This window comes from Rattus norvegicus, chromosome 14 (genome assembly GCF_021556685.1).
Source record: "Rattus norvegicus strain SHRSP/BbbUtx chromosome 14, alternate assembly SHRSP_T2T, whole genome shotgun sequence".
Classification (NCBI taxonomy): Eukaryota; Metazoa; Chordata; class Mammalia; order Rodentia; family Muridae; genus Rattus; species Rattus norvegicus.
Window position 1 is genome coordinate 35304780 of NC_141547.1, and position 24402 is coordinate 35329181.

At 44.9% G+C, this 24402-nt stretch overlaps 1 protein-coding gene and 1 long non-coding RNA gene across 31 annotated transcripts in view; one reads left to right on the top strand and one right to left on the bottom strand.

Moving 5' to 3' along the window:
• Positions 1-675: 675 nt before the first annotated feature.
• Positions 676-21831, bottom strand: LOC134481841 (uncharacterized). Of its 2 annotated transcripts, none has more exons than XR_015637408.1 (3): positions 21026-21831; positions 18446-18589; positions 676-1470 (listed from the first exon to the last, which is right to left on the bottom strand). It is a non-coding gene; the product is annotated as an uncharacterized LOC134481841 (long non-coding RNA). The 2 variants fall into 2 exon arrangements; XR_015637409.1 differs by lacking the exon at positions 676-1470 and adding an exon at positions 13777-15479.
• Positions 21832-22140: 309 nt separating this feature from the next.
• Positions 22141-24402, top strand: part of Fryl (FRY like transcription coactivator) — a 233939-nt gene continuing 231677 nt past the window's right edge. For all 29 annotated transcript variants that reach the window (XR_015636760.1, XR_015636762.1, XR_015636761.1 and 26 more), the window contains 1 exon segment: positions 22141-22371. The gene's annotated coding sequence lies outside the window, so the exon portion shown is untranslated.

A 24402-nucleotide genomic window follows, 5' to 3' on the forward strand; every position in this document is an offset into this window, starting at 1 on the left:
CCTCCTCCTTTTTTGACAGGGTCTCAGGTACCCTAGCTGGCCCTGACATACCTTTAAGAATGATTTCTGATCCTCCTGCCTCTACCTCCCAAGAGCTGGAATTACTGGCGTGTGTTACCATGTCTATTTAATAAGATACTTAGAATCAAACCCAGGGCTCTGTTCATGCACGGAATCCTACTAACTGTGCTCTACCTAGCCTGGAGCCTTTCCTTTATCTGAGCCAGTTACGTTTGTCTCCACGATGCTCTCCTCTCTTTCCCACAGTTTCCAATACCACATAAACATCGAAGCATTCCAGGTTATATCTCTGGCATGAACTATTCCTCTGAGCTCAGGAGTCATGTCCAGATACGTCTGCTTGGCGCTGTTCCTTCACATGTATTCTCAGTGATTTGGACCCACCTTCTACTCTATTGACCAGGGAGCCATCCTGCACTGCTCTCTTTCCCCCAGATTCAGTCTGTCCATGTGTCCTGTTAGGTTTGTAATCACAAGATATCCAGAAGCCATTAACATTGCCTCCTTCCTTGTGACAAATCAACCCCAGGATGCCAGTGTCTTCTCCAGTCATTTGTGTTACTGTTCTCAAAGGCCTGTCTGGTTTGTATCCATTCTTCACCCGGAATCCTGAATGTTCTTTTTAAATTACTAAGTGCGTATCATCTCATTCACCTTAGGAAATCTCTGTGATGGCTTCCTACTGTGTGTCGAATACAAAGCAAGTCTTTGCCCACGTCTTCAAGGCTCGAATGGGCTGGCTCACCTCTCTGACCTCATGCAATAATCTCTTTGGCTCCTTCAGTCTGACTTAGAAACTTGAAGTCCCTGTTCTTCTGCAAGGATGCCAAACTTGTCACGGTCACAGGGAGGGGAATGGGGCTGGGGAGAAATGGGCCTCGGAAATGGTCTGAATGTGCTTTTAGGATAAACAAAAACATAGTGTCCTGTCTAATTAAGCACGAAGAGAGATCCAATGGCTCTATCCGGGCAACCAAATTGAATTTATTCTGATCCACATATCTCGGTTTGTTTGTGGGTTGGCTGAGAGGAGGATGTGAAGTCCACGGACACAGCAGAAACCTTAGTGTTGTCTGTACAGTTCTTCGGTTGGTGCTGATCAAGTCTGCTTGGATTTGGGTTATTTACGCCACCATGGGCTGGCTGCCTTTCCTCCAGTTGGGTGTGTGAGAAAGACATTGCTCTTGTGATTAATATATTAATGAGGACTATTTTAATCCACCCGGGACTTGACTTCCTTTATACTCCCTCTTTATCTCTTGTGTGTGTGTGTGTGTGGGGGGAATAGCCCATGCATCCTTTCTCTACTCTCTTCTCTTTTCCTTTTATTCTCTCTCTCCTCCAAAATCCGTGTGCCTGTTTCCAGTCCAGTTTAGACTCCGAACAACTTGCGGGTGGGGTCACGGCCGCATTCGCAGAAACCAGCACGTTCCTTGGCAGCAGCTGATACTGAAAAATAAATGTGGATTAAGAGTATAAATGGAAAGTGAAATTCCCCCACGTCGCCTTCAGAATCTTAAGACTTAGAGAAACAAGCCAGTCTTTGTAGAAATGGACGGATTGCAGCCAGAGAGTGCTGCCATGTTTAGAAAGGCCAAGAATTCTCCTTAGGAAGCTTCCCAGAAGCGAGCACTATGTCAAATGTGGAATTTGCCACCGCTGTGTCCATCACTGTGGGTCTTGGCTTTAACTTCACAAGTCTGAAATGTATCTGTCATCACGCTAATAACAGAAGATCCACTTCTCAGGACGGTCCTGATGGGCTGGAATTTGTAATAATGGTGCATAAACCAGAATGCCAGTTTATAACAAGGCTCACATCATCGCAGGAATCCGCATATGTGAAGTCTGTATAATTAGTCCTTCCCTGTAGGTAAGCGTTATAAGAAGCTATATCAAGTAATAAGGGTGCTTGCTAAGTAGGGATCGGAGACATACCGCAGCCTGGTGATTATGACACAGACAGACCTGAACTTCAGATTGAGTCTGCCACCGACTTCCTGTAAAGTGAGAATAATATAGTCCCTGCTTGTAGCTGATGGCTTTGGGAATGTCTTCGAGGACACACAAGCTCGATTCTAAGAATAACTATCTCCCTGCTCCTCTCTCTCCTATAAATGTGGACCTAGTGTCCCTGCTTTTATATTGGGGCCTTGCACCACCATCTTTCATGAATGAGAGCTAGAGTCCTAACTTAGGTAGGAGTAATCAGATTCTCTTCCGTAGCAACTTGTGAATGGCTTTGGTTTTAACTAATTAGATAGTTAAATTCATGTTTCAGTGCTGGGGATTGAGTTTTGGGCCTCATGGATCATAGCAAGAACCCAACCACTGAGCTACACCGCAAGGACAGAACTTGCAATTTAGGTAAAACAGTCCAACCTCAGAAACTAATGATACCCATTCTTGAGCCGCCATTTAGTTGAGGATGGGTCAGCAGAGAAGAGGAGAGATCAATGAAACAGAATTATCCAGGTTAGCTTAGACTGAGACCATGGCAGTTGGAGAGATCGCCTGGACAGCACCTGTCATGATCCTGTTCTAAACCCTTCAGAGACTCATAAGTGTCAGTTTCCATTGAGATGTTTCAGTGTTTTCCCACGAAGTGGCCCTTCTTGCTTAAGCTAACCACACTCTGTGTCTGCCATCTGCAAAAGAAAGGAACCTTGGACAACAGCCCAAAAGGTATTTTTAAGTGAGTAGACACCTGGAGAACACAGGTGTTAGTCTTCCTGCTACTGGGATGACAGACTGACATCATCAATCAAGACATCCTAAGGACTCCTAAGGGTTTAGATGAAGGTGACCAGAAGTAGTCTGTGACTTAAAAAAAAATCTCTGCCTGTCAATAATTTCCTTTTTGATGGACATTACTGTCTTCTGATATACAGCAGCATATGTTCCTTTTCTAAGGCACTTAGGGTGGCGAGCGATTCTCTCTCTGTGGTGGCTGGATTGTTCTGTGGAGGTTTTACAATGAATGAATCTTAGATGATCCTACAACCTCCTTCCTTCTCACAACCCTTAAAGACACTCCAGCATGATCCTCATGCAATACAATTGGTTATGTTACAGTTGTCCCATACACTTACGATAATGTGAGTGGACGAGCTCTGTGACTGACATCTTACCTTCCTTGACCGTCCTGTCAGGCTTCATAGGGCCATTCCCAGGGTTACAGCCAGACCTCTTTATTCCCATGCCACTGTTGTTAAATATTACACTCTTGCTTTCTTAGATTCTCCATTAACCTTCTTGGACCCCACTCTGCTGAGACTTCCTGAGGCAGACAAGGGCACTGTAGAACCATGGGAAATAGCATTTGGACCAATTCGATTAAAATACCAGAAAATAGTGGGAGATTGTGCTAGAAAAATAGGCTGGGGTCTGACTTGTAATTGGCATCAAACAACAGCAATTCAACAACCATGGCTATCCAGATTCTCTGGGGTTGGAAGAAGCAGGAAGGGCAGATTAGCCTGAAACCCCTTGGAATAACTCAGCAGTGCCTTCTGTCTCCATTATGCTGGGTACAAAGAGTTGCTGCTTTCCACTTAGGTGGCACTTACTTGCTATTGTGACGATTTTCACGGCTTTTACTGGAAGCTCTTTAGTCACAAATTCTCTAATGTGAAGGACACTTCTGATGTCGGTACCATTTCGGAGGCTAGAACAAATTGTTTTCTTACTCGCATGAAAATTACCAGGCTGACATTGTACAGGCTAAAAATGTTCACATAGCAGAACTTCTAAAAATAGATCCAAAATACCAAATTGTGTTGAGTGGGACTTCGCAACAGCCACTAGGTATCTCCATATGGTTGTGAAGTTTGTCTGTGGGGAATGTAACCTGTACTGGGAGGCCCAAGGAGAGAGATTTTTTTTCTTTTTTCAGACAAAGCAAAACAAACATCACAACTTACAGATAAACATTTAATTTCTTCACCCATTGACTGAAAGGCATTAACTCCCTAAAGGCAATGTGTCTCTATGAAGGATAATTTAGAACACTGTTCAGTTGTTATGAATTTTTTCCTCATCCTGTGTCAAGGGATAGTTTACCAATAGGGGATTTTTGCCTGTTCAGTCGGTTAATAAAATATTTGCTATGTTGGGACTCCAATAGATGTGGCAGATGAACAGTTTTTGATGTGGTAAACATCTGGAAGACAATAAATTAATTCCACAAGGTTTTGTGACTTGAACATGAGCCTCTGTCTTGTTAACACATCACATTGCTTTACTATGTTACTAATATGTTTATCATTGACATCATTAAGATACGGGTCGTGTAGGCATGGTTCAGATTCACACTTGCAGAAAAAGGGTAAACCATGAAGGTTTTATTTTTTATTAAATCTAATCATTCTATTGTCTGTGTTTGTGCATACATGTGTGTGCGCGTGTGTATGCACACTCGCAGGCATGCTACAGCCTGCATGTGGAGGTCAGAGGACAACTCATAGGAGTCAATTCTCTCCTCTGACCTTGTGGGTCCCAGGGACTGAACTCAGGCCGTCAGCCTGGGTGGCAGACATGTTAGCTGGTAAGTCGTCTCACTGGTCCTACGTGTGAAGAGCTTTTATTTGAATGTTTCAAGAAGAGAGAGAGGACGAGGAAGAGGAATGATACTATGCTGTATTAGTCAGCAAATGAACCTATTACTAAGAATTTTGACATAATTATGCAAAGATGTTTTCAAGCGTTTCTGAATCAGAATCCCTGGCGAAATTCTCTTTTCTGCTTTGCTGCAACTGGCTTCCCACAGGTAATTGTTCACCAATCCTGTTGTTGTGACTATTCCAGCGGACCAGGACCAACAGCATGACTGCTTTCTGCAGAGTGCTTTGCCTCTGGTGCGCTCACCTAAAACTTTCTCCTCACCTTCATAAAAGGCAATGGATGGATGGATGAATGAATGATGGATAAATAAGTAATTAAATAATAAATAAATAAATAAAATCAAGCAAGTTATGTGAAACTTGGATAATCCTGAATGTATTTTAGTTATTTGGGGTAAAGTCGTAGGATAAACGAAAGGGAGTGGGCTAGAGTCCTGCTGAACCCGGCTTCTTGTGTCTTTCTGATGGCTTCACTCTCACGGCAGGAGCTGTGTTTATTTATTTATTCAGTGTGTGTGTGAGCAGATGTGACTATGGGTGTAGGCATGCTGTGGTGCTTGCGTGGAGGTCAGAGGACGGCCTCCCAGTGTCTGTCTCACCTTCCGCCTTGCTGACCTCCCAGTGTCCGTCTTACCTTCCGCCTTGCTGATGTGGTATCTCTCTTATGTCTGTTGCTCTGAGTATTGAGCTGATTCTCCTGTCCCCACCTCCCATCCTGAGGTAGGAACACTGGATCACAGAAGGCCACCACTATAACTGGCTCTCCCCAGGGGCTCTGGGAATCAAACTTGGGTCATTAGGTTTGCTCGGCAGTTCTTTCACTCGGTGAGCCGTATTTCTGGCTCTACTTCTTATTTTCTGGTGCTGGGGATTAAGCCCAAGACATCTCACAGGCTAGGCATCCATTCTGTGCCCTTATTAGTATCACTGCTTTAAAGACAGCAATGCCTCTATGAGCAGTTGTGGTATTTACCAAGTCCCTTTTCCTTACTGTACACATGCAGTCAGCTTTAATTTTGAGCTAGATTTAAAGGCAGAAAAATAAACCTGATTTATCTGGTTTATTCCAGATTTATCTGGAATCAGTAAAAAAAATATAACCCAAAATGATATCTGTCAGTATTATTCTTGAACTATTAATGTCCCTTTTAATACGGAAAATGCAACTAAGCCTCCCTTAAGAATAAACAGATGCACTGCCAGGTGCGATGGCACACACCTTTAATCCCTTGAGAAGCAGGGGCAGGCAGGCACTCTCTGAGTTCGAGGCCAGCCTGGTTTATAGAGTGAGTTTTCAGGACAGCCAGAGCTACATGGAGAAATTCTGTCTTGATAAAACCTAAAACAAAAACAAAAATGCAAAGAAAATGCTGGTGGCGGCTATAGAGATTCCAGTAGGTAAGAGAGCTTGCTGCTTTCTAAGAGGAACTGAGTTACGTTCCCATCTCCCCACACCTGGTAGTTCACAACCACCTATAACTTCAGCTCTAGGAGAGCTGAGACCTCCGATATCCTGAGGTACCACAGTCATGCACAAAGACTCCCACAGGTATGCACATATCCATAACTAAAAGCAATAAAACTAGGTCTGGAGAATTGGCTCAGTGGTTAAGAACTGTTGTCTCTCTTGCAGAGGACCCTGATTCGATTCCCAGCGTTCACATGGTGGCTCATATAACTGTATGTAGCTCTAGTCCCAGGGGTTCCAAGTTCTCTTTTAACATTCGAGGCCCTGGGCACATATATGGCACATGGCTATGCATACATGCAAAGCATACATATACGATAATAAAATGAATACATTAAAAATTATAAGAAAATAAATCTTAAAAGAGTATGCTGATGTATATAGTCATGAACATGTCACAATGAAACCCAATTATTGTGTAAAATAATCAAAAAAGAGGTGGGGGAGCAGAAATGTGATGATGTCACTAGGAAAGCTGGGTATGGTGGATATGACAAAAGGATGCCCTGGCTGTCTTGGAACTATGTAGATCGAGGGGGCCTTGAACATGCACAGATCCGTGTCCCTGCCTCTGAGTCCTGGCATTCGTGACCACACCTGGCTGTTACCTCATCTACTTTCTTCATCCTGGCAAAAGAAAATGGTGCCACTGCCAAGATTAACATTTTTTTTTTTTTGTCTTAGCTGCTGGCGTCTGAGTTCCTCTTTAGGAGACTCTCAGGTTGTGTTTGTTTCGAAGGTGACCTCGGTAAGCGTCGAGACCACGAGGCTACCTGTCAACTGATGAGAAGCTTCTGAGAGGGACTCAAAACTGCCGACCTCGGGAATTTGCTCTAGAGGAGAGAAATTCTTGGCCGCTGAGAGAATGCTGAGAAGACAGAGGAGTGAAAAGAACGTGTCAACAGTGAGCCAAGCCCAGGGGACCACTGCTCCGGCTCCTCAGATGAGAGTGAACAGAATCTGATCATCCCTCATCACCAGGGGTAGCTCTAGGACCCTTGCCCAGGATACCATAATCTTAGAGTCTTCAAGTCCCTTCTATAAAAACAGCAAAATGAATTAGGGCTGCAGCTCAGTTGTACTGAATGTGCTAACCATGCAAGGGACCGACCCTGTATTCAACCCCTAGCACCAAATAAATAGATAAATTAGAATGATACTGTATATACGTACGGCCTAATATATCCAGATTACTATTTTAATATCTGTCATAGTATAAATGTTATACAAATAGTTGTTTGTGTTAAGAGATAATAAGAAAAAAAAAGAGATGATGTCAGAGGCCTAGGCTGGCCTCCTACTTGGGAAGTCAAAGATGACCCTCTCCAGTGCTGGGATCATAGGGCATAGCTTGTGCCATGCCAGGGCCCTTCTCTGTGCCAGGTGAGCACCCTACCAATTGAGCTACCCCTTGAGGCCTTTCCTGAGTATTTGAGTTGGTTAAATCAGTGTCTAAGTCACAGCTAGAGAGGTCGGATGTATGTCAGACTCTTCTCTGAGCAGTTTTCAAGAGGGAACTTGATGGGACAAGCTCCAGCTCTGTAAAACCCACCCCATTCACCCAAGGCCTTAAGTCTGTTAGATTTTTGTGAGGTGGGAGAGTCTGGAAGACAGGGAGCCCGGAGGCAGAGGTGCAAAATGAAAACGTCCATTTTGTGCCTGTGGTTCCCAACTTCTCCCAGCGGGCCTTTTAGACTTGTCTCCTCTTCACCCTGAGGTTCTGATTCTCAAGAGGCCAGGTGTCTCCAGCTGGCACCCAGAGATTTATGGGAAGGAATGTTCGCTTCTTTGAGGTTGCCAGATAAAATGCAGGATTCCCAGTGAAGTCTGAATCTAGATAAACAGAGGATGCTTTAGAGGATAAATATGTCCTAAATATTACATTGGATATATTTGGGTTGTAATGAGTTCTCTCGTAAGAGCTTCTACAGATGCCCCAGGCAGCTGCCTGGCTGCAGCTGGCCCTCATTCCTGGGAAACAATGTGATTTCCTAACAGGGTCTAGTCAAACTGCAGGCCCTATGGAATCCACCTCTGTTCTCTTCTCCCCTTTCTACCTCACTCTTACTGCAATTGACTTGCAGGCCATATGAATTTAACCTCCTTAAAGGCAGGTAGCAGTGCCTACCTATGACCCTCAGCAGAGTGTGTGAGGTGTCAGTGACTTTGTATATGTAAGTCGTTCCCTTTTAGCCCATTGCCCACCAGAGGTAGTGGAAAAGGAGACAGGGGAAGTGGACCTGTTTAGAAAAGGTTCTTTGGAGCAACTCCCATCTGTGCTGTCTGGAAAATGGCAGTTCAGTTAACAGGTTAGCAGCGGCAGCTCGATCCACTAGCGAACACTTTACGGATACAGCAGCAGTCCAGTTTGGTAGAGTCAGGACAGCAAACACGAATCAGCAGCGGTGGCACTGCCTAGCAGAGACAGCCAGACCTTAGCCTTTGTTCCAGTAAGCAGCAGGGACCAGGAGGGATGCCAGGAGAAGTTTTCGGTGCGCCTCTCTCAGCGAAGTAAATTCAGAGACCAACAAACATTTCACAGCTAGCTCTATAAGCAAGCCTAGCCCAGCCTCTGTCACTGTACATCACGTCTTTTTTATGCCCTCCAAACATCATGTGCCCTCCACAGGTCTTGCCTCAGCAGGAGCCTCCGTTTCAGCTGACATCACTGCCAATCAGCCCGAGTTTGCAGAAGTAGCAAGAAACCACAGCACACCACCAAAAGTTTTCTTCGGTGTGTTTCTCTCTATGGAGTCCACACAAATGTAGCTCAATGATGGATGTAAAGCAGACCAATACATGAATGTCATTAGCAAAGTTTCCTTCATCACGTGTCCTTTCAGGTGCTCACTTTAGCAGACATCCTTTCTCCTGTGTCTGCTTCAATGACACTTTCCTTCACAAGTCTGCCTAAGCCTTCACCTGTGTCCATGTCAGGAAAACACTCCTTCCTGTGTTTGCCCCAGCACAACATCCAACACAACTGACTTTCCAAAGAACCCTTAAGTTTCCACTTCACTGATGTGTGCAGATTGTCCTTTGACTGTGGCCCACATGTGCATGTGCATACAAAATAAACAATAAGAGGGCAGACAGTACGTGGTATAGGTAAAATAGTAACATGTCAGTCTACTAGACCCTATACTTTGCAACTACAGCGTAGAGTCTAGTGGGAGAATTTGACCACTGTAGCCATTACTTCTGCCTCAAACTAGCTCATGATTTCATTCATCCAACTCTCTCCCTGTCTTCCTCTCCCTCTCCTTCTTTCTCTCCCTGTGAGTGAGTGAGTGAATGTGTGTGTGTGTGTGTGTGTGTGTGTGTGTGTGTGCGTGCGCGCACACATGCTCGATATCTTTGGAAATTTTGTGTAATGTGTTTTGATCCTATCCCCCTCACAACCCCCTGACTCCCAGAGCTAGACCTTCAACACTGCAAATATGACCCTTGATTTATAGTGTTCAGTGGCTTTTCTACAGCTCTGAATAAGACCTGCTGGGTACTGAATGTGTTTCTTTAACCCAGAGCGACAGCTTCTCTACTTGCCCCTCTTCCCTTCACAGTGTATTTTTGAGGCACACAGGCCTCCCGGGACCGCCAAGGTGCCACCGGTGCTAGACTTCCGATCTAGGATATTTCCTTCCTGTTCCCTGCTTCTTCATATGTTAGTAAGGTCTCAGGTTTCAGTCTGTGTCATTCCTTGGAAAGGCCGTTCCTGACCTCCTGGCCTAGATCTCAGTTCAGAGTTTAGACCTCTGTTTCCCTTTCATGGCTATTTATCATGTGTGTAATTAGATATTTGCCTGGCCATCATACTGTAAGCTTCATGAGCACAGGGCTTGTGTTTGTCTTATCAGTTGCGATAGTCCTAGATCTACAGTCTTGGTTACTGCTCTGTGGCTGCTCTGTGGTATGAAGAGACACCAGGACCAAGGGAACTCTTACAAAAGAAAGCATTTAACTGGGGCTGGCTTCCAGTTTTAGAGCTTCGGTCCATTATCATCACGGCAGGGAATAGGGCAGCATGCAGGCAGACAGGGTGCTGGGGAAGTAGCTGAGAGTTCTACATCTGATCTATAGGCAGCAGGATGACAAAGACACTAGGCCTGATTTGGGCTTTTGAAACCTACCAGTGGCACACTTCCTCCAACAAGGCCACACTAACTCCAATATGGCCACACCTCCTTTTTTTTTTTATTTTTATTTTTTATTAACTTGAGTATTTCTTATATACATTTCGAGTGTTATTCCCTTTCCCGGTTTCCGGGCAAACATCCCCCCTCCCCCTCCCCTTCTTTATGGGTGTTCCCCTCCCCATCCTCCCTCCCTTGCCGCCCTCCCCCCAACAATCTAGTTCACTGGGGGTTCAGTCTTAGCAATGGCCACACCTCCTAATCCTTCTCAAGGAGTGTCATTCCCTGATGACCAAGCATTCAAATATAATAACCTACTGGGGCCATTTAGTATTGACTAAACAAATAAACCAAAACAAAAAAAGTCTAAAGAGCTATTTTTTTTTAGTGTGCATATATATGTATATAGGTGTGGTTGTGGGTATGTATACATGAGGACAGCCTATGGAGGGCAGAAGAGGTTGGATCCTCTGGAGCTAGAATTACACACAGTTGTGAGAAGCACAGTGTTGGTGCTGGGAACTGAACCTGGGTCCTCTGGAGTGCAGTAAGTCCAGCTGAGGCCCTTTTCCAGTCACCAAACTGGTTAATTTTGTTACTTTTGTCTGGTTTGAGGCAGGCTTCCTTTGGCACAGGCTGTCCTTGAGCTTGTGATGTGGCCAAGGATGACTTTGAACCCTTGATTTCCATTATCTGAATTTGTAGGGATACTATGGTAAGAATAGGAATTTTTTTTAAATTTTGTAACTGTTGGGGGGAAAATCAAAATAATAATATTCTATGGCAAAAAAATTAAATTTCACACAAAAATTTAATTTTAGTATCAATAAAGTGTTATTGTGACTGAACCCTCCTTTCTGGTCTCCAGTATTGTTTTTGGTCTTTTTTGTGCTCCAGCAGCAAAGTGTAGCTGCAAAGCTCAATGTGTCTACACTCTAATCTTACACGGGAGAATTTGTCAATCCCTGTGCAAGACAACAGACAGTATTTGGGATCTCTGGGCAGAGTGTGTCCAAAAGTCTCTTGCAGGTGGCTTCCCTCAGTTGTCAACTCTTTGCTTCTGTTGCCGAAACAGTGTTTCTATTTATTTTTTGCTTAGTTGGTAGGATTAATTAAAGAGAGTTTCTTTTGTCCTTTGTTTTTCTTCTCTATCCACAGACACCCACCCCCCTGCCGCATAGGCACACAAAGGAGATCAGTGTTTTTGGTCATGTGACTATCTACGCCTCCAGCCACCCCCAGCATAATTTCTAGTTCTTTGGATAATCCATGAAACCCTATTCAAAGTAAAAAAAAGTTGATAGCTGGTAGCCAGCACTTGAAATAAAGTGCCTAGGTGTATATAGTCGATGGACTCTTCTTTCTTTCTTTCTTTCTTTTTTTTTTTGATCCATAGCGTGGCTTCTTTTCTTTTCTTTTCTTCTCTTTTCTTTTTTTTTAAGCTGAGCACAACTATTATCATTTTGTAATTAAAAGCATAAAATATATCTAACACCCAGTCCAACACTACATCAGTTATACAGAATATTTAGTTATCCATTCCATTATTATCCATTATTTAAGAAAGGCCTAAAATCTATATTATATCTTGCTAGCTTGTACACTATCTGATAACTATCCAATAAAATATGTATTTTCAGAGTTAAACAGCCTGATAGGCTATGAAACTAGAATCAGTCTTCAACCCCATCAGAAATCTGAGAACGACCAAATATCTATACACATAGGAAGCCTAACATGGCTTCCAGAACTGAGAGGTTGTAGAGACAAATCTCCACTAGTGCAGTCGCCTGTTAGGAACATGTGAGTGCAAGTCTTCAGTCTTCGGGCCCAAAATCAACTGACAGACTCTTGAAATGGAGATTTTGAAGGGCTAATCACCCTGTCTTGGCAGAGTTTATCAGTCAAATATTCTGCATAATTTGTCCTTTTCTGGACAGTATAGTCTGCAGATGAAACAGGCAGTTTTGTCAAGTGGCTGCCTAGCCACAAATTATTTCCTCACCTGAAGGTAGAGATGTTCACATTCTTTGTTAAGTCCACCAAAGGGGAACAGTTAGGAGCAGATATGTCTCAAAAAAAGATAAATAACTTTAAATCTCATACTTTGTGGATTTCTGACGTTTGTGAAAACCATCTATGTATATGAGACTATCGGGACTGTTGTCTTTATATCTTTTTTTTTTTTCAGTTACTACTGTACTTTATTGTGTTCAACCAAATCACCATGTTACAAAAATAGCAAGCTGCCATAATAAAAAATAAGGCTCCTCTATCCAGCACCAGATAGCATCATTTTACTTTCAAGCCTAGAAATTGCACACTTGTATATAAACCAACCGAAGATGAGGATTGAGAGTTCATCTTGGTGGATTTTTCCTTTGATGAATATGAAGTGTCCTTCCCTATCTTTTTTGATGACTTTTAATTGAAAATTGATTTTATTTGATATTAGAATGGCTACTCCAGCTTGCTTCTTCTGACCATTTGCTTGGAAAGTTGTTTTCCAGCCTTTCACTCTGAGGTAGTGTCTGTCTTTGTCTCTGAGGTGTGTTTCCTGTAGGCAGCAGAATGCAGGGTCCTCATTGAGTATCCAGTTTGTCAATCTATGTCTTTTTATTGGGGAGTTGAGGCCATTGATGTTGAGAGATATTAAGGAATAGTGATTATTGCTTCCTGTTATATTCATATTTCGATGCGAGGTTATGTTTGTGTGCTTTCATTCTCTTTGTTTTGTTGCAAAGACGATTAGTTTCTTGCTTCTCCTAGGGTATAGCTTGCCTCCTTATGTTGGGCTTTACCATTTATTATCCTTTGTAGTGCTGGATTTGTAGAAAGATATTGTGTAAATTTGTTTTTGTCATGGAATATCTTGGTTTCTCCATCTATGTTAATTGAGAGTTTTGCAGGATACAGTAACCTGGGCTGGCATTTGTGTTCTCTTAGGGTCTGTATGACATCAGTCCAGGATCTTCTGGCCTTCATAGTTTCTGGCGAGAAGTCTGGTGTGATTCTGATAGGTCTGCCTTTATATGTTACTTGACCTTTTTCCCTTACTGCTTTTAATATTCTTTCTTTATTTTGTGCGTTTGGTGTTTTGACTATTATGTGACAGGAGGTGTTTCTTTTCTGGTCCAATCTATTTGGAGTTCTGTAGGCTTCTTGTATGCCTATGGGTATCTCTTTTTTTAGGTTAGGGAAGTTTTCTTCTATGATTTTGTTGAAGATATTTACTGGTCCTTTGAGCTGGGAGTCTTCACTCTCTTCTATACCTATTATCCTTAGGTTTGATCTTCTCATTGAGTCCTGGATTTCCTGTATGTTTTATACCAGTAGCTTTTTCTGCTTTACATTATCTTTGACAGTTGAGTCAATGATTTCTATGGAATCTTCTGCTCCCGAGATTCTCTCTTCCATCTCTTGTATTCTGTTGGTGAAGCTTCTATCTACAGCTCCTTGTCTCTTCTTTTGATTTTCTATGTCCAGGGTTGTTTCCATGTGTTCTTTCTTGATTGCTTCTATTTCCATTTTTAATTCCTTCAACTGTTTGATTGTGTTTTCCTGGAATTCTTTCAGGGATTTTTGTGTCTCCTCTCTATGGGTTTCTACTTGTTTATTTATGTTTTCCTGGAATTCTTTCAGGCATTTTTGCGATTCCTCTCTGTAGGCTTCTACTTGTTCTCTAAGGGAGTTCTCCACGTCTTTCTTGAAGTCCTCCAGCATCATGATCAAATACGATTTTGAAACTAGATCTTGCTTTTCTGGTGTGTTTGGATATTCCATGTTTATTTTGGTGGGAGAATTGGGCTCCGATGATGCCATGTAGTCTTGGTTTCTGTTGCTTGGGTTCCTGCGCTTGCCTCTCGCCATCAGATTATCTCTAGTGTTACTTTGTTCTGCTATTTCTGACAGTGTCTAGACTGTCCTATAAGCCTGTGTGTCAGGAGTGCTGTAGACCTGTTTTCCTGTTTTCTTTCAGCCAGTTATGGGGACAGAGTGTTCTGCTTTCGGGCGTGTAGTTTTTCCTCTCTACAGGTCTTCAGCTGTTCCTGTGGGCCTGTGTCTTGAGTTCACCAGGCAGGTTTCTTGCAGGGGAAAAGTTGGTCCTACCTGTGGTTCCAAGGCTCAAGTTTGCTCGTGGGGTATTGCCTAAGTCCTCTCCGCGGCGGCAGCAACCGGGAAGATCTGCACCGCTCTTTCCGGGAGCCTCCGTGCACCAGGGTTCCAGATGACGTTTGGTGTTTTCCTCTGGCGTCTGGATGTGCACAGAGTGCAGTCTCTTCTGGTTTCCCAAGCGTGTCTGCCTCTCTGAAGGTTTAGCTCTCCCTCCCACGGGATTTGGGTGCAGAGAACTGTTTATCCGGTCTGTTTCCTTCAGGTTCCGGCGGTGTCTCAGGCGCAGGGGTCCTGCCGCTCCTGGGCCCTCCCGTACGGGAACCCAGAGGCCTTATACAGTTGCCTCTTGGGCCAAGGATGTGGGCAGTGTTGGTGGTCTCCTCCGCTCTGCAGCCTCAGGAGTGCCCACCTGACCAGGCGGTGAGGTCTCTCTCCCACGGGGTTTGGTAGCAGAGAGCTGCTGTGGGCCGGGATCCGTGGGTGTGGGACTTCCGCCTCTTCTTTCATTCATACACAGGAACATATTAAATATTGCTTCCAGCTCTCTTTAAAGTATCCTAACTCTTCCAGGGTACAAATTCATACCTAGCAGAACACTTGAAAATACACCTTGAAGTCTAGCAAGGTTTTAAGCTCGTTTCAAAGTGGGTACTAATGACCACCAACACAGTGACAGAGAAGCTAAGTGTGGGACATGCAACCTCGGCAGTGAAAGGGACAGGGACAGCAAGCTCGACTGGATGCATCCAAAAGTGGGATGGGCGGGCGGGACATGTGAGCCAGTGTTACGGGGCTTGCCTTGAATATGTGCGATCAAAAAGCCATCCTCAGTCTGACACAAAAGAAAAGAAAACAAACAAAAACAAAAAACAACCACAAAAGCTAGTCACGGGAAAGCAAGCCATTTAGTTTTTCAAGTATTTTAATGAAAAAAAAAATCTAAAAATTACCCACTGCATCTGCTTTGGGGTGCTGGATTCCGTGGTGTCTTCATGGCAGGGTAGATGAAAGGGACTGATCTGGATCTAGGTGGCCTTTCTACAGTGCCATTTGCTTCTCCAAGTTAAATGATACATCCAAGATAGGTGATGATTCCCTCACGGGTGTCCAGCTAGAAAGCTAATAAAGACTCTGTGGTTTATTTCTTCTTTCTTTTTCTTTCTTTTTTTCGGAGCTGGGGACCGAACCCAGGGCCTTGCGCTTCCTAGGTAAGCGCTCTACCACTGAGCTAAATCCCCAGCCCCCTATTTCTTCTTTCTATTAACGTTTTTTTTACCCAGTAGCTTTCTTTACAATGCAATTCCTTCTGTGATAAGGAAGGAGAAGGAAATCACAAAATATTAACAACCAACAGTAAAATACTTAAAAGTTAGAATATTATTGGTAAAGGCAGCTCCGTTAACCGATGTGTGTGTTTTTTTGTTTTTGTTTTTTTGTTGTTGTTGTTGAGGGGTTGGGTCTCATCTACGTTCATCATGCACTCCAGTTTACAACATAATGTTTCTAGACTTTACCACGGCATTGGGGGTTTTCTTTATGGGGGATGAAAATTATCATCCCACCATGAAGAACTTGTATCTGATTGGTTTGTGCTATCACAAAATGATTTGTACTTATAGCAGCCCAACATGCTTCAGTGTGGTTTGCATTGCCATGGCTTTACCCTGTCACATAGGATAGACACTGGGCATTAACCTAAGTTATTAAAAGTTCAAGAGAAACACATATGCCGTGTGGGTAAGTGGTTATTTATTTAAACTTCATTTGTGTTTGTGTGTGTGTGTGTGTGTGTGTGTGTGTGTGTGTGTGCGACACAGAGAGAGAGAGAGAGAGGGAGAGAGAGAGAGAGAGAGAGAGGTGGGGTGCAGGTAGATGCGCACACATGTGGAGATCAGAGAGAGGCTGCCAGCTTTGGAGAGCTTTCACCTCACACCTTGCCGAGGCACAGCCTCTTGTCTCTTCCTTGCTGCTTGAGAGGCCAGCGAGCTCCACCAGTTCTCAGTCACTGGTTTCTGCCTCCCTGCTCACTTTTGTAGTAGTGGCATTACAGATTTGTGCCACCACACCGTGGTTTTCCACATGACTGTAGGAATCGAAGGTTGTCAAGGCCTCTACGGCCCCCACTCTTATCCTCTGAGCCATCTTGTTGGCTCTGAAAATATTTTAAAAAGGAAACCGAGATATGTAGTTTCCCTCCTTGCCAAAGAACAGGGGGATCCTCTAAGGATTCAAAAATTCTTTTTTAAAGAGCAACAAGGCTTTCCAAGAGGAGAGGAGGGACTCTATGAAACATGATAGATAACGAAGGAATCCTAGAGTTACTTACAAAGGCCTTAGAAGCAAGGGTTAGAGAACTGGCAGGGAAGAGAACTGGCTGCTCTTACAGAGGAGTCCGTTCCTGGCACCCATGTGGTGGTTTTTACCCATCTGTAGCTCCAGTTCCACACATCCAAGGGGTTTCTTCTGACCTCCTCCAGCTCCTAGACACACACACACACACACACTCACTCACTCACACACACACACACACTCACCAAGCTCCAGAAGAAACATTATTTTTCCTCATACAGTCTGACAGGAAACAGTATATATATATACTTGTAATAGGGCAAAAATTTATGATGTTTTCTCCTTATAAATATTATGGGAGATATTTTTCTTATTTTCAAGTGATTTTTCTCCTTAGGAATATTATGGGGGAGATGCTAAGAACATATTAATATTCAGAGTGCTTTTTTTGTGCTGGACCTGGTGGCTCATAGCTTTAGTGTCAGAACTCAGCAGGCAGAAGCTTGTGGATCTCTGAGTTGGAGGCCAGCCTGGTCTTAACAGTGAGTTCCAGGTCCGCCACAGCTACACAGTGAAACCCTTGTTTGCTTGTTTTGGTTTGGGTTTAAGATTTTTGTGCTAGCATGCAGACCTCACTTAGGATCTTTAACATCTATGTAAAAACCAGGCACATCCATGCATGCTTGAAAACCTAGCATCTAGGAGGTAGAGACAGGAAGATCCCCAGGACTCACTGCCCCTCTGGTCTAAAATCACGAAGTTCTGGGTTCAGCAAGAGACTTTGTAACAAGGTGCAGAGAGGCAGAGGAAGGATCCCATTTAGCTCCAACTCCTGCCTTCGCACAGACACACATGGTTCTGTATCTCCACACAGATGCATGTACATGAACATGTGCACACATGTACACCACACATAGGCATGAAGAACAGGTGGTGATGAACCTTAGATCAAGTAAAGTGCAGAGTATTCTAGACTCACTCCGAGGTCCCTGGAAGTTCTTCATGATATTCAGTTCAAAACTCATTGAGTCTGAAGTCACCATTTTCTAAATTTTTGATCTTAAAATGTGCTCGTTGCCAGATGTGGTGGCACATGCCCATAGAGGCAGATCTCTTGAGTTTGGGGCCAGCCTAGTCTACAGAGCTAGTTCCAGGACAGACAGGGCTACACAGAGAAACCCTGTCTTAAAAACCCTTTAATAAAACAGTTCCTATGTTTAATAATGAGAAGAATGGGACATGAGTTTTATGTATTATTTATTGGTTATACTATACTTTGCAAAACGAAGAGTTGATATGCTTTATGTAAGTTCCCCATGATTTTTGACTATTTTACAAGTGTATGAAATAAAGGGTGGGGGGAGAGCCTGGGTAACACTTTGGAACTGAAGATAGATTTACAACAAAATATCATGAAATCCTTAGAATGGTACTCAGGCCTAGACTGAATTTTGTGTGTGGGCTAACTTTTCTTCCTCATCATTTCAGTCTGCTGTGCACTCACGGAAAGCCTTCCATGAGGCCTGATTTCACATTAAATGGTGTGGTAGCGAAGTCACACACGTGTGGTCTTGCTTTTCCAGAGCAAACGAGGATGGTAAAGGAGACAGAAAGGAAGTGTCTAGCTTCTGTCTTCAGTGTGAGGCCCATCATCACAACAGTCCCCACTCAGTAAGAAAGTAGCACCAAGAGTAAATCAGGGAGGGCCTCCTAAGGAAAGCGAACCCCTGCACTAGGCCAGCCACTTGATGGATGGCAAGCCCTTCAGGAAGGAAAGAAGGGAAGGTGAGACTCACCAAGGGCACCAGATGGCTCCAGGCACTGAGGCTTGACTGTCAAGGAGGATCGATCAGGAAGGAAACTTGAGAGGTGGACTGGAGTCAAGTTATGAAGGGACTTCTTTGTTTTGTCGAAGTGCTTAGATGATACCCAGTACGTGCCTGAAGAAATCCCAACAGTGTTGTAAGTAGGACAGAGCTGGAAATCCTTCTACGAAGTCCGGTCCTGGGCCTTTTCTGCCTCAGTCAGTAAAATAGGCTGGACTGTTTTGTAAACTGGTAAGTGCTGGGCTTCATTGCTGCTCTCAATGGATGGCAGCTAGTTAAATGGGAAAACCCATTTAAATATGGAAAGTGTTAAGACCGGGCCTTCTCTAAGAAAGTTTTGTTCTTGTGTTATTTTCAAAGTATGTTTTAATTTTAAATTTAAAGATAGTAAGTACACCTATTTTTTCAGCTGTATTTAATGTATTAAGATCCACTTAGGGTGATTGGTGTTTGTCTCCTCACAACACATGTATTCTTTCTTTTTTTTTTTAAAGATTTATTTATTTATTATATATAAGTACACTGTAGCTGTCTTCAGACACATCAGAAGAGGGCATCAGATCCCATTACAAATGGTTGTGAGCCACTATGTGGTTGCTGGGATTTGAACTCAGGACCTCTGGAAGAGCAGTCAGTGCTCTTAACCGCTGAGCCATCTCTCCAGCCCCCAATGTACCATTTCTTAACTGTTGAGAAATTAATTCTACTACCCCTTTTAAGTATTCAATGAGTCGATTTTTTGTTTGTTTCCTTTTTTGTCAACTGTAATTACTCAATTGTGCTATACAACATTAATAATCACTCTTCCTAGGAAGTTACGGTGGTACATGCCTGCAATCACTTGGTGTGAAGGAGATAGGAAGATGGGGAGTTGGAGGTAATCTTCAGCCATGTAGCGAGTTCAAGACCAGCCTACATGCCATGTGTGTGGACTGAAATGGGATGAATGTGTCTGTCATGGACAAGTGCAGAATAATGAACTATTTATTGATATACTATATATAAACAATAATATATATAAAATAATATATATATATTTACCATGTGAAAGGTGGTAAACTTGGCACAGTCAGTTAAATAAAAGAGAGCCTAAAGTAACTATAGCCTGCCTTCTGAGGTCATGAGTGCTGGTGCAAAACAGAACACTAGTTAGCCGGACCTCATAAAGCAGGTGCTTTAGACGGAACTGAAAATTTTACCTAGATGCAAACAAAAGCTACAGCTGTGTATACACCTGAACTGCCAGGTGCCTTTATCTCCTGAGTATTCTATTAGAATAGTCTTATTATTATAGTCTAGTAGACAGCTAGAAGCCAGAAGTAGCCTCAAAGCTTGGGGTTGACTAAGAGCTAGGAGTTAGTTATCTAAACAGCAGAATGTGTAGTCAACATGTGCAGGCTCTTAATTCCATCCCTGGCACTGAAAAACAAAACAGAAGCAAAAACAAAAAAAAAAAAACCCCAAAAAACAAAAAACCCACAAAACCGAAAGTGAAGTTCATAAATGATGAATGAGGGTCCTGAAAAAGAACATATTTGTGCCTACACATATATGGATAGATACATATATGGTCGACTGCCCCCATGTATATACCTATACATGTGTATATCTATAGGTATATACATGGGTGCAGTCAACTATAACTTCAGGTTCCTTATCTTCATTCGATTTAGTCAGCATGGATGGAAAATACTGGGAGGACAGGGGATTTAAATTATTGTGGCATGCACTATGTAGCAAGTCCCACCCTGATTATGTCTGCACTGAACATGTACAGGTGTTATTGGTCCTCGTGACTCAGTAGAATAGTGATCACCATAGTACTGACATTGCATTAGGTATTAGAAACACTCTAGAGATTATTTTTAATATATGAGAGGATCTTCCATGCTACATGCCAATAGTATGTGATTTTATATGAGACGTGAATAATGGAAGTTTAGGATATCCTTGGGGGGTGATCTTTGAAGAAATTCCCTTGCAGATATGGGAAAAAGGAATGACTTTATCTGGAGGAGTAGGTTGGATAGAGGGCTTAGTTAAAGGTAGTAATTGGATACTTGTATTTGTGAAGGCCTTAAAAAACAGCTAATTTCCCATCTCTTGTCTTGTTGTGTGACAATCGTGTGGGGCTGAGACTTTAGCTCACTGGTGGAGGACTTATCTTGAATGCATGAGTTCCTAAATTCAATCCCCACTACTGCAAAAAATGTACAAACAACTCAAAAGGACCTGAAAACCCCAACCACATCCTGCCTCTCTTACTGCTCCTCGACAGTAATAGCTCTCTGTCCCTGAGCTCAGGAAAACGCCTTATCTCTTAACTGTCTACGCTTATTTCTCTGAGCTGGACAGGCTTTTGGGGCGCCACTGGGCTCAGCCACTTTCTTGGCATTACTGGACTCCACTGGGTGACTGCACCCCATGTAAATTATAAAGTACAGATGGTCTGACATCAAGAGTCTCAAAGACCGATCCCCAGCTCCGAAAAAAAGAAAAAAAAAAAAAAAGAGTCTCAAAGACCATGGCAAAGAGGGAGAGAACACTTACTCGTTCTTTAATATTTCTCGGCGGGTCCCAAAGCCGTGATCACACTCAGTTTTTCTGGAAATAACCTTCGTATCCTACATCTGGGGTAGGAACCTGGTGATAAGCTAATGTAGATGCCTAGGCTGTCGCAGGATCCCTCCTCTTTACTGAGCAGGGTTCTGCCACTGTAAGGCTTCTCCTTGACAGACTTCTCCCTCTTCCTTTGGGTAGACGTCCCCCCCCCCAAAAAAAAAAGGTGCCACTGTCCTTCAAAGACTAGCTCTCTGGTGCCCGCATTTGTAGCAAGAGGGACTTTGAGAATATCAGCAGAAAGGACAATATGTTTAATCTTTCTAAAAAATTAACGTAGTCCCGCGCAAACGCCAGTACGACACACAGGACGTGACCTAAACGGAACTTCTATTGGGAAGGACTTAACGCTTTTCTGAATGTCCGATTGCAAGATAAACAAGGAAACCCCTAGGTTTGCCGACACCTTCGTAAACTCTTCCGGGTGCGCCAAGCCAGAAAGTCAAGGATGTGAGCAGAGTGGACAGGGAGTGTGAACTTGGTTAATTCTCAGGAGCCAGTACTAGGATTTCAGGTGTTCTCACTCCATTCACGAAACGGCAGGATTGGATTCTCAGGATCCCACAGCTGGTGTGATGTGCTTCTTATCTGAAGATTTTTGCATCCTTTCCATCTCCCTTTCCCGCCTTCCTCAGTATAGGTTGTGCTCGACCTCTACCAACATTTAAAGGGACAGAGGCTTGGAGGGTGGCAAAGTAAGGAAGACTTTGACTGTCTTTCAGCCGTCCAGGGAGAGTGATAATAGGTAAGGGGCGTGCAGACTTGCCCTTCCTTGTCCAATCAGGTGCACAGGAAGATGTCTTTCTACCAATAAAAATAAAGTTAGCTTTCCGGAGGCGGGAGGCTGAGCCGTGACTGCCAGTTCTCCAAAGCAACGTTGGAGGCGAGGACCGAGAGTGATTAGAGGTAGGTCCAACCCGGGGAAGGGGGCGGGGCGAAGGTGGGGAAACTCTGAGCGGCGGGGAGGCGGACCAGTGGAGGGCGAGGATCGCTGTTCCTGGTGTAGTCTCCCTCGCCAATCAGGAAGGCGAGTGGGTGGGCGGGGCAGGGAAGGGGTGGGCAGAGCTCGCAGCACCGCCGGGCGCCCGTCGGGCTCTGGGAGAGACAGAAATCCGGTTAAAATCAGAGTCGGAGGGAGGTTTAACCACGGATCGGTCCCGATCGGATTATTCCTTAAAGGGGACGCGCCATTGTCAAAGAGAACGGAGCCTGGGGCCCGAGGGCGGGGACCGGCGGCGCTTGGAGGAGCGAGGCAGCTGCACGGGACTGGGGACCTGGTAGGTGCTGTTTGGGGAAAGGCGCTTCATTTCACTTTCTCTTCCAGCGCCGGGGGCAGGCTCCGGGATGCCCGCCGACCGTCGGCGGTGGGATCCCAGGTCCCCGGCCCTGGCCCGGCTACCCATCTTGCTGCGAGCCGCGAGGGAGGCGGACCGGGATGGGCGGCTGCGGTGCCGGCTGGGGAGGCTCCTAACGGACGCCGGCGCGGTACTGAGCCGGGGTCAACCGAAAGCCCGTCGGAGCTGCGGCAGACCCGTGTGGAGCACCGCGCGCCCCGCTCTGCTGCGCGCCTCCTTCCCGGCCCGTGCCCGGCTCTACCCGCGCGCCCGGCTGCCCTGGTCGCGCGCCGTCGTCCCCACGCTCGCTCCGCTCTTCCCGCGCGCCCCGCTGCCCCGAGCGCGCGCCCTGCGCCGCTCGGCGCGCCGGCTCCGTTCGCACGCCGCGGGATTACCGAGGCCCGGGAACCGCCCGGCGAGGAAGCGGGCGGCGGGGCGGTGGCGGCAGGCGCTGCTGCAGCGTTGCTCATCCGACCCGGCTGAGGGTGCGGGCAGGCGGCCTCGGGAGGAGAGGCGACAGGCCCGCGCAGCGCGCCGAGGTTGCCGGCCGGGCCGGGCATTGTCCGCGATCCTCCGCCGCGTCTCTCCACCCACTGCTTGCGGTGCTGGGAGGGGTACGGACCTGGGCGCAGAGCCCACTCCGCCTGAAGCGGCGGCGCACCCCCGGTCCCGCGTCTTCCGGAGCCGGGGTCGGCCCGGCGGACGCCACAGTCACCGCCCGCGGCCCGGCCTGTTCAGCCCGGGCCACCGGCTTCGCGGACACCGGCGCTGGCTCCTTGTGGGCCGGAGCTCTGTCGTGCAACTTTTCTTTGCGTTGTGATGGGAGTTGTTGCTTCCGGGCGGCAGGTTGTCCCGGCCCGGTCGAGCCTCGTTTCTTGCGTCTGCAGAGGCCGATATCTAAGGCGACCTGGGGCCTGAATGCTTTCGGTCTTTACTACCGGTCCAGCTTTGTTCCTCACTACCTACAATCGCTTTTCTTGTGGACTTTCGAGGATATGGGACCACTAAGTCCCAGTCTACGGTTTTAATAAAAGAATAAATGGATGGGGGACTGGCTGAGGGGGCTAGCGCTTCAGACAGAGCTAAATGTGCTTTAACCTTTGAACTAGGGAAACTATTACCCGGACTCTACGACAGAAGCTCTTTGGGGAAGAGAAGGAAAAGACAGTAAAGCAGGTTGCCAGGGTCTGTAGGATTGAGGGGGCGGGGGGGGGGACCACGACGACAATGAACAACTTTTGATGGAAATAAAAAGTTGGTTTTATACACTGCTGTTCCGCCTAGCAGGTGCCTTCCATAAAGTTGATCTCCCTACTGAATGCAGGCATTGTAACTACTTGCAGGCAGACACTCTTGCTATTGGTGAATAAAATAAGAAGTCTTTGCACTGTGAACGTTATGCCGGTGTTGAACTTGTCAATACTTGCAGCAGACCTCATAGCTAGAAACAACACAACCCTTGTTGGAGTCCTTATTTAGAAAAGAATGTTTTCATAAGCCTTCATTTTGACAGTTTCTTGAGCGATGGTTTTTCGAGCACTTGGAGGCAGCAAGCTGCAACCTTACCAAGGAAGTAGCATCCAGCGTGTGATTCTTTGGTCCTTATTTGTGTTAATTATTTTCAGACGTAGCATCTGATCCTGGTTGCCTTGTGCCCTGTTACAGTATTTTGTACTTTGCAAGAATGCATTTTGTTGAGACACCTACCTGGCCTAGGTGGTTTTTTTTCTTCCTTCCTTCAAGGCAATGCAGATTTTAAAATTTGTTTAAAATTAAGCTACTGTCCAATAACTTTTGAATGAATGTTGAAAGTTCCCATCTCAATAACACAAACTATATTTGGGAAACAAGTCCAACTTCAGACATTGATACTTGAGAATTCTTTGCTCTGTTACAGAAGTTAGGAAATGAAGTTGCAAAAAACCTACCTTCATTTTAATATCATCTTTGTTCCGCCTTATTATTTTAACTCCC